At 37.7% G+C, this 11,880-nt stretch overlaps 1 long non-coding RNA gene across 1 annotated transcript in view; it reads left to right on the forward strand.

The window, feature by feature from the left end:
- LOC146510207 (uncharacterized) overlaps positions 1–11,880 on the forward strand; it is a 309,640-nt gene that overhangs the window by 230,999 nt on the left and 66,761 nt on the right. The gene's annotated exons all lie outside the window — the stretch shown is intronic.

Below are 11,880 nucleotides of genomic sequence, written 5' to 3' on the forward strand. Positions count from 1 at the left end.
TTTCTTTTGTCAAGACTCATCTTTTTCTAATGTTCAGCTATTTTCCAAATTCTTCCTTTGTGTAAACGTCAGCTTCTAGCAGTTCAGAACTTTTGTTTTCAGGTGAAAAATTCATTTTTTTAGTCTCATTCAACATTTTTAACTTAATTTCATCAATTAATTCATTTCAGTGCATACATTCAGATTCAAGCATTCACACTGCAGTTTCTTCAGAAAATGCACTTTCTAGTTATATTTTATTCTTCCGTACGTTTTTTGAAGTCCTACTCCTTCAAAACCGTTCAACTTAGAAAAACCATTCAAACACCGTTAGATCCCTCTTCTTTTGGACATGACTGCTTCTATTTTTCTCATTTTTAACATTTATATTTTTAATTTTATTCAACTTTTTTCAACAAAAATTTCCCATGTATTTCAATGGGGAGACCCTTCAAATCCTCATTCAACTTACTCATTTTTAAACTCTTACTACTTCCACATACATTGACATAGAGCCACCATTCAAACTTTAAAACGAAGACAAGACATTCAACTATTCAACTTGTATTTATCTTTTCAATATCTATTATACTTTTTCTTCAGTTCCAGTTTAAGTTTCATGATGTTTTTTCACCCGTTTCAGAGTTTATAATGGGTGTGTATGGGACGGAATGTTGGCGCTAGAGTGAGACAGCTCAACTGCTAGAGTGAGAGGAGCGAAAAAATTAATCTTAAAATCTTTTTTAAAACTGCTGCTGTGTCCGCAGCGTTTGCTCTACAGGTATGATTTTACCCTCAAAACGTAGCCATCGCTGTCCTCTTTCATCCAATGTGTTTATTATAGTAATAGGTGTTATGGTTCTTTCATAAATGTCACCAATGCACAGCCTCCTCCCTCCAACTCTTCCATAGACTCTAATGTTAAAATGGCTCATGAAGGTTCGTTTGAAAATCAGAAGAGCATGGTGTCTTTCCACTGTCACCACGTCCATATAATAAACTCCACAGGCATGAAAACTGAGAATTCAGTAGACCAGACATTGCTGCCGCTCACGGTGAAAGAATTTTGTCAATACGACCTGTACTTTTCATTTGGGAACGATTTGTTTCGGGCTGACTTTTCTGTTCATTTTAAGCATCAAAAGTGAGGGCCATGTCTGTGTGCGTGTCACACCTGCCTGCCTAACGAGCTCTGCCTGCCACTCTGCCAAGATTCATCTTAAACACTTCTCTTTCAACTGCTGCTGTGTCCACAGCGTTTGCTCTACAGGTATGATTTTACCCTCAAAATGTAGCCATCGCTGTCCTCTTTCATCCAATGTGTTTATTATAGTAATAGGTGTTATGGTTCTTTCATAAATGTCACCGATGCACAGCCTCCTCCCTCCAACTCTTCCATAGACTCTAATGTTAAAATGGCTAAGAAAGTTCGTTTGAAAATCAGAAGTTCAGGCTGTCTTTACACTGTCACCACGTCCATATAATAAACTCCACACCCATGAAAACTGAGAATTATGTAGACTAGACATTGCTGGTGCTTACGGTGAAAGAATTTTGTCGATACAACGTGTACTTTTCATTTGGGAAGAATTTGTTTGGGGCTGACTTTTCTGTTCATTTTAAGCAGCAAAAGTGAGGTGCATGTCTGTATGCCTGTGTATGGAGCCATTGGGTGAAGTCACTACAGCAACTAGGCTCACACCTGCCTGCCTAACGAGCTCTGTCTCACTCTGCCAAGATTCATCTTAAACACTTCTCTTTCAACTGCTTCTGTGTACACAATGTTTGCTCTACAGCCATCATTTTACCCTCAAAACGTCGCCATCGTTGTTCTCTTTCCAACACTGTGTCTTTCAAAGGTCAGACATTTAAAATTTTTAAACTGTGTGGATCCAAGTGGAGGGATCACATTTTAGTCATTCAGCGATTCAAAGAATATGAAATTTAATATTCATTCAGATGTTTTCTGACTCTAAATTTTATTTTCTCATTTCTTAGGTTTTTCTCATTTACCTTTAAAACATTTTCAGCTATTTTCCAACTTCTTCTGTGTAAATGTCAGCTTTTAGCAGTTCACCACTTTGGTTTTCAGGTTAAAAATTCAGTTTTTTTTATCCCATTCAAAATTTTTAACTTAAATTCAGCAATTAATTCATTTCAGTGCATACATTCAGATTCAAGCATTCACACTGCAGTTTCTTCAGAAAATGCACTTTCTAGTATGGAATTGTTGCTCCAAAACAACAGTATTACATCTGGATTGATTAATCTTGAGGTTTTCTCTGTGGTGGTTTAAAAAAGAAATTAGATGCAGTAATGACATAGCGCCATATTGCTTATATCTTAAGTCTGCTATCTTTCCCATTGTGATGAATTGAATATGGTAACTTATTTCATTTACAGTGCACACTATTAGATTGGTTTATTTCATTTTCATGGCTTTAATAGACAGACCAAATACTATTTCAGTTCATTCAATTCTATTCAGTTTTATTTATAAAATGCCAAATAACAATAACAGTTGCCTCAAGGCACTTTATATTGTAACATAAACCCCAAAATAATACAGAAAAAATAGAGAAAACGCTAACAACTGTACGACCCCCTATGAACAAGGTGACAGTGGGAAGGAAAACTCCCTTTTAACAGGAAGAATCAGGCTCAGGGAGGGGCATCCATCTGCCACAACCAGTTAGGGGTGAGGGAAGGGAGACAGGACAAACACGTGCTGTGGAAGAGAGCCAGAGATTAATAATAATACTGCACTGAATGTACTGAACATTTAGTACTAAAATATTGGTCTTGGACTGCACTGGACTCCACAGATTCAAGTTAGATTTACATTATAACCGTATGAGCACTATTATAAAATGAAAACAAGGGATATGCTGACAAATGCCATACAAACAGTAATCCCTGATTTTATTGAAATATAAGATGACCTTGTGTTAATTGTTTGGAGAGAAGGATTTAACCAAAATAGGTGGTGTTACATTCGTACCCTATAAATAAAGTATTTTCCCTATCGAATCTCATGTTAAGTTGTGTCAAGTAATGCCCGATTCAATCAGACAATATTTTTGTTTGGTAAGAGAGTGTCAGTGCAGCTTACTGTACACCCTAAATGTGGCCATTACTTTACAGAGACACATGAAAGATTATACATCATCTACCAATCAGACCAACCTGGTAACTGCTGATGGATGCTTTAGAATTCCATTAGGAGGTTATGTGAGTTATATGTCGATTCAGTCTGTGCTGTCAATCAAATCGTGATTTATAGTTACACAAACAGCAGTATGTGTTGCCTATAATACACAAGAAAATCTTACAAGTGAAATGGAAGAGGTGCAATTTGTCTTTTTTAAGTATTTTCACTTTTTTTCCTTCACCACTGCATGATATAGCTTAACTATAAAGTATCTCACAATGCGCTTCCTTGGTAACACATTAGCTTGTAGGTTCGTCATCCTTTAGGTTCTTTATTAATTTATGTTTAAAGGCTGAAAGGCTAATAGAAGGCTAACAAACTACTGCCCTGCAGAGGAAGTTAAATGTTTTACTTCTACTCCAATATATTTAATGTTACATCTGTATTATGCATTTCAAGAAGTCCATTTTGCAGTGGAAAGAAAGGCTAATAACTTTCATAGTGCACAAAAAATATTTATAAGAAGAAACTGTGATGAGAAGAAAAAAAAGAACATTTAAGTCGCTAGTTGTCTTTCAAACATAGCATGTCATTGTACAATGCTGTGATTCAACTGCAATGTTTGGTCGAAGGAAAGTCAGAGTCACTGCCTTATGAACTACAGAGTTTCTCAGAGATAAACATGGTAACAGCTGCTTTTGACAAAGAACATCCAAAAGGCTTGGATAGTGGGAAAATTGGGAAGGATAGGAGGAGACAGAAATAAATAACAAGGGAAAGGGAGGTTAAAAGAACATGGCAAGAGAAGAAGGAATACAAGTGATTCCTTCAGAATCCCCAAAGGGTGAAGAAGTGGTCAAGCTGAACAGGGTACAAGACAAAGAAGAACTGAAACAAGGTGATACTGCTGACCATAAATATGGGTTTGCTCTGTGATTTATAGGAGTAAACAGGATATCAGCACAGCTTTAGGCTGGACACACACAAACACATGGATATGAACACTAGCATATCCACATGAAGCACATCTTTACCAGTCTCAAACAGAGAAATATCATGCTTTTAAACTGACCAAGGTGAAGCTAAAAATTTATAGGTTGAGTTTGCTGGCAGTGTGAATGGGAGTATTAATAGGTGTCTGTCTCTCTGTGCACTGTGATAGACTGACAGCCTAGCCAGGGTGCACCTTTCCTCTTTCCACATGGAAGCTGGGTAAGTCGTAACCCCTCGCAGGCCTGGATAAACAGTTAAGTAATGAATGGATGGATGCATGGATGGATGGATGGATGATTAGTCAGCTTTATACGTACCTTTGAGCAAGTGTGCATACAGCCAGTGCTCAACAAGCCTTCTGGGTGTGGTGCTTCAGCTGCATTGTGTCTATATTGCCAAATAGAGGTTACATTATTACAGCTTTACGTTATGACAGCTGGCAGCATATGCATTCTGATAAAACCCTGTAAAGAAAGTAATTTCCAAGCAAAAGTACTTCCAAATTGCCCATATTGTCCACACTGGATCCAAGGATATTTATGCTATGACCTTCAAGAATTAGGCAGTGTTCATCGACTGTGTACCCTACTAGCTTACGGCAGCAAAACTGAAGCCAGAGCCATTGTTTGGAAGAAAAGAATTTAATAACCGCAAACAGGCTGAATTTGCTCCACATAAATCCAGTTGTATTGCTATAAACAATGGATTATATCCTGCTGATATGGTGACTGAATACTGAAGTATCACCTTCTTGCTGTACAAACTCAGAAGAGAATAGCAAGTAGAATGTCTACACATAACCTGTCATGAGTGTTTCTCATTACTTGCTGCGAAAAATGTATTTTCATAAAAACAAAACTAAATATGGTTTAACTGGGTTAAAAATAAACAAACAAAAAACAAACAAGGGCGCTCTATGTGCCTCTGCATGTCTGTGACTCTCATGAACGGGTGAGTTTGAAATAGCATTTCCAGAAGTAGTCGGGAAATAATTCCACATGAAAGCCCTCACTAGCAATTTAATAGAATAGGATGCATTTGATGATGTAAGCCAAATAAATTAGTCTTCTGTTGTCTGGAATTAAATATAAACCATGAATTGCAACAAGCTTAAGACCTCTCTTGATTTAGGATACTTGGCTGGCAAGTGAAAAGCCCATAAATGTAATCGAATGATGGTAAAACAGCAACTTTTAATTATATTACATAACTGCCATTATGCAAGGCAACACTGCAGATAAATTGAATGTATATACGACATAAAAATGAAAGTGTTTTTTGACATTTTAAAGACTAGTAAACGTATTTAGGTTTGGCACAAAAGGTGTTATTTATGATTAGGAAAAAGCATGTCTCCACCCCAGCAGATTTACAAGAATTAAAGCTGAGACAAGTCAATTAAGAAATCAAAGAATAAAGAGGTAAAGTTTTCGGGAAACAGGCTTAATATCATTGTAGCCACTGGCTAGAATTATACAATACTTTATGCAAGAAAATCCCATTTTTTATTCAGATTTATATTTCCCTAGTTTTATATTCAATACTGTACAAGTGGTTTTATATTCTGCATACTTTCTGTGTACTGCATCCCTGCTGTGTCTGTTCCTATTCCTGCAGAAGCTCCAAGTTCTTATGTGCCCTTCTATCAGCTCAATGTCATTTTTTCCCTCTTTTATGCACATCTTTTTCTGTCTGTTGCCTTCTTCCATATCACTGTAGTCCCTTCCACAAATTCCCAACTTTTTCCACTTCGATTTTCTCAGTAATTACTCTTGTTTTTTTCATTTGTCTTCCATCTATTTTTTCCCCCTTTCTCTCATATCCTATATTTTTCTCTGACTTACTCTGTCTCTTGACCCTCACTTACTCTTGTTGATCATCTCTTCCTTTTAATCTGTCTTTTTAAATGCCCTTCTGCAACCTCTCCTTCTCCCATGCTACACCGCTCCTCCTCTTATTTCAGCCCACCGTACTTCATTTCAGTCTTGGCAAAAATTGACTTCTTCTGCAGAGGAACAAGCAAAAAGCCTTCAAAACAATAAGGAACACGATGAGAGGGAAAATAAACATATACACAGAATCCACGGTAGCTTCGTATCTAGTTTATCAAAGTACATTTAAATGTGAATGAGATAAAGGACAAAGGCTTTTGTGCTGTGATGCAAGTTGGAAAAAATGACAGTATGATGATGACATAATAATTGCCTGAAGAATAGTCCCATTCTTATCCCTACCATCAACCAGTCTTTCTTCTGGGCTGACAAGTCTTGCCTTCAGCTGCTTCCATGATCATTATCTGATGCCCAGTGTACTGCAGCATTTAACCAAGACTTAAAAGCTCATTCACAAAGGTGGCTGTGCAAATCTTACATGACTAACATTATTCGCTTTTCAAAAGAACAGCTTGTAGGCTAAAGTCTGCATTGTGCCGCTTCCACAAGTAGGTATGGTCAAGGGCAGTTGTTTTTTGGGCAACATTATAACTGTAAATGTCAATGTCTCCCAACAGGAGCTTATTTTATAATACTGAAATATGATCCTAAAACTTGTCTGTGGGGTTGTTTTGTTTTCAGAATTTTATGGAAATCTCATACAGATCAATAGTATTCATCTGAAAACAGTGCTACCGTCTACAGAGGCTAAAATGAAAAAGCACAGTTCTTGTGCTTAATTTGAGGTTGAATATCACTGGCACAGTCCGTAGTTCTGAAAGTTAAAAAAGTATTTCATACATGTATTATGCTTATGTCATACATTTTACGTTTCCTCAGGGAAATAAGAAAGCCTCTATTGATCAAGCTTGACTATGGATGATTTATTCTAGTTGTCCAAAACAATTGTTATGGGACTATAGAACCCAGTCCAGCAAGGATACATTTGTATATGGTGCCCATTCCAAATGAATTTCACTTATTTCTGCACTGATTCTCTGCTAATGCCTTCATCAATTTCTTTCTTAGTCTTTAGGTTGTCAGTCAGAGTACTATTCCACATTGTGCAAACAGTGGCAATGACTTCAAGTTGATGTTGAACACATACAGTGCCTCTGTAGAGCTAATAGAAATCTCAGGAGATGTGGGTCCCTGATATGGCCATTGCTTAAGAATTTAGGCCCTGAAGAATTGGATGTGACACAACTTGGATGTGTGCGAGAAAGATTCCTCCTTCACTGCCTTCCCAGTGAATATGCTAGGAAGGCAAGACCGGCCCTATTTTTGCTGATGGTCAGCCCAAAGTGATTGGAGGCCTTCAAGAAGTAGTTTAGTGACCAGAGGTTTTGGCTGGATGTGTTACAGCTGCTAACAGGAGGGACTCCGCGCCACATGTGCTTGTCCTGACTCTGTGATGGGCAGTTTGGGTGATTGAAAAGCCTGCTCTCAGTCAGGTAGAGCCACTCTGTTGCAGTGCCAAAGAGTTGCCTTAGGGCAGAGTGAAGAGTGTTTGAGCAAGCACACATTCTTGTTTGAAGCCTCTGCTGACAGTGAAGGGCCACGAGGAGCTGACAGCTAATTGCACTGAATTAATAAATCATGAAAATCATATGACTTAATGAGGAAGATGAAAGGAATGTATAGGGTCATCTGCTGCTCTCTGCACAGCTTCAGAAGTTGGCAAAGTGCACTTAGACTAGTGTAAACACATTCATCCAGCTGTTGCAAATGGGTCAAAAGAAACCAGCAAAAAGTGGCTGAGGTACCAAAATTATCCTAATTTTTGCACTTTTATGGTGCACTGCTTGATCATGCCTGGTAGAATATTGGCAGCTCACGACAAATGCATGGCTCTTGTAAGGGTCATCATTTGAGTGTGGTGTGGTGTGGCAGACAGTTAAAGCATGAACACTCGCAGAAGTAACGATGCACTCAGTAGTAGTGCTTCATAAGCCATGTTGTTGCTGTTTTGTTTACCATGCTCACCAGGCTGTTCCTCATTGCAAAGTCTACTCAGTGCTCTCACAGGTCTTTCCACATTTAACACAGCTGTTTTTCTGAAATCCATGCCTTGATGGGCAACTTTCAAATATTTTTTAAAAAACAAAATACACAAAATTGCAATTTCTAGGCAAAAAGGGAGGTTCACGCACTTTTTATCCAAAATATAATATTCTTAACTCAATCAATCCATGTGATGTGAAAGGGGTTTTACACTATCCCATTAAGAGATAATAATCATGTCTGATTATAAAACCAAATCTTTGGTTTGCTGATACCACTTAGAGCAAGAGTCAAAAGTTTAGACACACTCACCCATTTATGGGAATAAAGGGTGTGTGGAAACTGGTGTTTTCAGTATAAAGAATCTATGAACATAAAGCACATTATCAAGCAGCATTCACTGTCCATTTGCTAGTCATATTTTGTGGAACTTTGTTAGAATTCTTTATTTTGGATTATGACAACCATAATTGGCCACAATGGGGGATGGAAAAGAAAGAAAAGAAAAAGTTAGCAACAGAAGGACAGGGAGAGAAAAATAGAGAAGAGAGGAGGGATCGAGAGAGCGTCCAGTATACTTTAGACAGTAATTTGGGGGTTTGGAGATTAAGGAATTGCACCAAACCACACTTTTGTAAGATGTCAGGGTTGTTCCAGATGGGCGTACATTTGCATGGGATTAGTGAAGACTTGGTCATTTTTAGAAACATCCACCATGCTGTCAGAGATGAGCTTATATTAGTGCTTTTAAAGCATATATGTCATCTGATGTTTGAGCTAATGAATAGTAGGTCCGAAATCTCAATATATAGTCTACGTCTATCCAGGGCTCATGTAAGAGGTTTTAACTATCTCGAGATGTATTTTAGCCTGTTGGCTCTGAAGTAATGGTAAAAGTTAGGCAGATCTAGTCCTCCTCTATCCTTGGTCCTCTGTAGCTTTTTAAAGCTTATACCGGGGTTTTATATTTCCAAAGGAATTTAGAGATAAAATTCAGAGTCTAGAGATTGATCGTAAGAACTGTTGATTATAACCAGTATATCAAATAATCTGAAACTCTTGTGAAATAGTTTATCAATGTAATTACTTCAGAGAGAGTAGTTGGTGAATGTTGAAGAAAAAGTAACACATCATCTGCATAAAGATTGATGTTATGTTCTATATTCTTGCATTTTACGCCCTTAATCACTATAGCCTTTCTAACTGCTGCCGCTAGTGGTTCGATTAAAATGACAAACAATGAGAGAAAGAGTGGGTATTGCAAATAAAAAGTGGGAAATCAAAATTTTCAGTTAACCCTATAATTGAGTGTATAATTGACTGATTGAGTCAAGGATGTTGGAAAAGTCTTTACCGGGTGGTGATGTTATTCCGGGGGAGTCTAGTGGTAATTATAAAAAAAATAAATTTTCCTGAAGAACCTTTTGCAATTAATGAAACTCACAAAAGAAACCATATGGTAAATGGCCTGTATTTGTATAGCGCTTTACTAGTCCCTAAAGCGCTTTACACATCCAGTCATCCACACACACATTCACACACTGGTGATGGCAAGCTACATTGTAGCCACAGCCACCCTGGGGCGCACTGACAGAGGCGAGGCTACCAGACACTGGCGCCACCGGGCCCTCTGACCACCACCAGTAGGCAACGGGTGAAGTGTCTTGCCCAAGGACACAACGACCGAGACTGTCCAAGCCGGGGCTCGAACCGGCAACCTTCCAAACCATAGCACTGAAAAGGTCATCCAAATACTTATTCATTAAGACTTATATAGAAACAAAAAAAATTCTGTATGACAATCACTTTCCATCATGTACGAATTATTAAAAACACCAAACAAACAAAAAAACAAAACCCAAAACAGTAACGTCCTTGCCCTAAACCTCTATGACAGAGGCATTTACTTTCAGGAGGTGCAGAATGTGAAATAATTATCTTTTTCCCCCAATTGCATTTATTTTCTGTTTATGTATTCATTTATTCATTTCAGTTGAAGGAGAAAAACAAATCTCAGATCCTGATACCTGGCCAAGCAATCTATGGAGTTTTCCAAAGGGTAATTGGGGAAAGAGAGACAGGAGGCAATTCAAGAGAGTGAGAAGCTGTAGCAAACACGAGCAAGCAGAGAGAGAGAGAGAGAGAGAGAGAGCTAATAGAAATCTCAGGAGATGTGGGTCCCTGATATGGCCATTGCTTAAGAATTTAGGCCCTGAAGAATTGGATGTGACACAACTTGGATGTGTGCGAGAAAGATTCCTCCTTTTCTTCTCCATGAACCAAAGTCTTCATCATCCCAATGTGGAGGATGTTAACTTCAATGAGAAATAGAGATTTCGTTTAGAAAGGCCTTAAATTTATAATCATATACTCCAGGCACAGTGTTAATCTTATTGTTTTCTTGTGGTAACACAATACATTGTTGAGGCTGATAATAACATTGTTGGCGAATGACAAAATCCATTTACTTTATGTATAACTCCACTACTTGTATGCTTAAAATGTGACTCTGAGAGTTTGCAACTTGACTGTTCTGATTTATTCAGTTTTGTTTTTCTGCAGTCACAATAGATGGTGGCCACTGAGGGCCATTCTAAATGATTGCCTGAGACATTTATCAATTTCCACTTATATTACCAAAAATGGAAGCTGGTTTCTTAACAGCAACATGATATGTGCCCTTTAAGGGTATTTAGCAATGATGATGTCTGAGATTGATTGTTTTGATTTAAGAAAGTTAATAATCACGTTCCTCATTTGCCTTTTTTTCAGGCAACACTACAAACAATTAAAGGACAGACTGTTAAATGCACCTCCAAATGAAGTTTCTAGGGAAACTAGCAGACAAAGAAGGATGCATTGGCTTTGTACTTGTGACAGTTACCATGCAGAAAATGCTTTTATTAAATCCCAATACGTGCCTTAAACCGTGATTAAGTAAAAACACTGCATGTGCAGTGGATGCTTAAACTTTAAGCACAATTCATTCATGCCAGGGAGAAGCAGCTTTATTACATAACAGCCTCAGGACTTGGCAGCTCACATGCTTTTAAGGAAGAAGCGCACGTTCCCCTGCACCTGAAGTCTCATGGCACGGTGGGAGAAGACGAGGATGAGGTGGAGGCTTGTGAGCAGAGGCAGCGAGAGCAGAGGGAATATTCAGGAGAAAACATGCTGAAGAACATAGCTGTTCTTGCCAGATAGTCACAAGCAAATAATATTACTTCACATGCACAGGTGGTGCCTGCAGCTTTATGTACACGAGTTATTAGACACTCTTGGAATGAAAACCGGTTACAGTGACAGAATGCTTATTTTGAGATCTTTTTTATCATGTTTTTATCATTTTTATCATATCATATCAAAAGCAATGGTTTTGTTTGTATGCTAACACTTGCTAGTTAGCAATAAACACAATAAAAGGCCTCAAAATCTATCTATCTATCTATCTATCTATCTATCTATCTATCTATCTATCTATCTATCTATCTATCTATCTATCTATCTATCTATCTATCTATCTATCTATCTATCTATCTATCTATCTATCTATCTATCTATCTATCTATCTATCTATCTATCTATCTATCTATCTATCTATCTATCTATCTATCTATCTATCTATCTATCTATCTATCTATCTATCTATCTATCTATCTATCTATCTATCGCCATTTTTTCTAATATAAACTGCTGAAACTACTGCAAAAAATATGTATTTTTGATATTAGCAAAATGGATCAGGCTTAAAATGTCCTAAGAGCTGTGATCGGGGCTGAGACTCAGAAGACAGATGCTGCGTAACAAATGGTTTAAGCTGAA

The sequence above is a fragment of the Neolamprologus multifasciatus genome, chromosome 10 (assembly GCF_963576455.1).
Source record: "Neolamprologus multifasciatus chromosome 10, fNeoMul1.2, whole genome shotgun sequence".
Taxonomy (NCBI): domain Eukaryota; kingdom Metazoa; phylum Chordata; class Actinopteri; order Cichliformes; family Cichlidae; genus Neolamprologus; species Neolamprologus multifasciatus.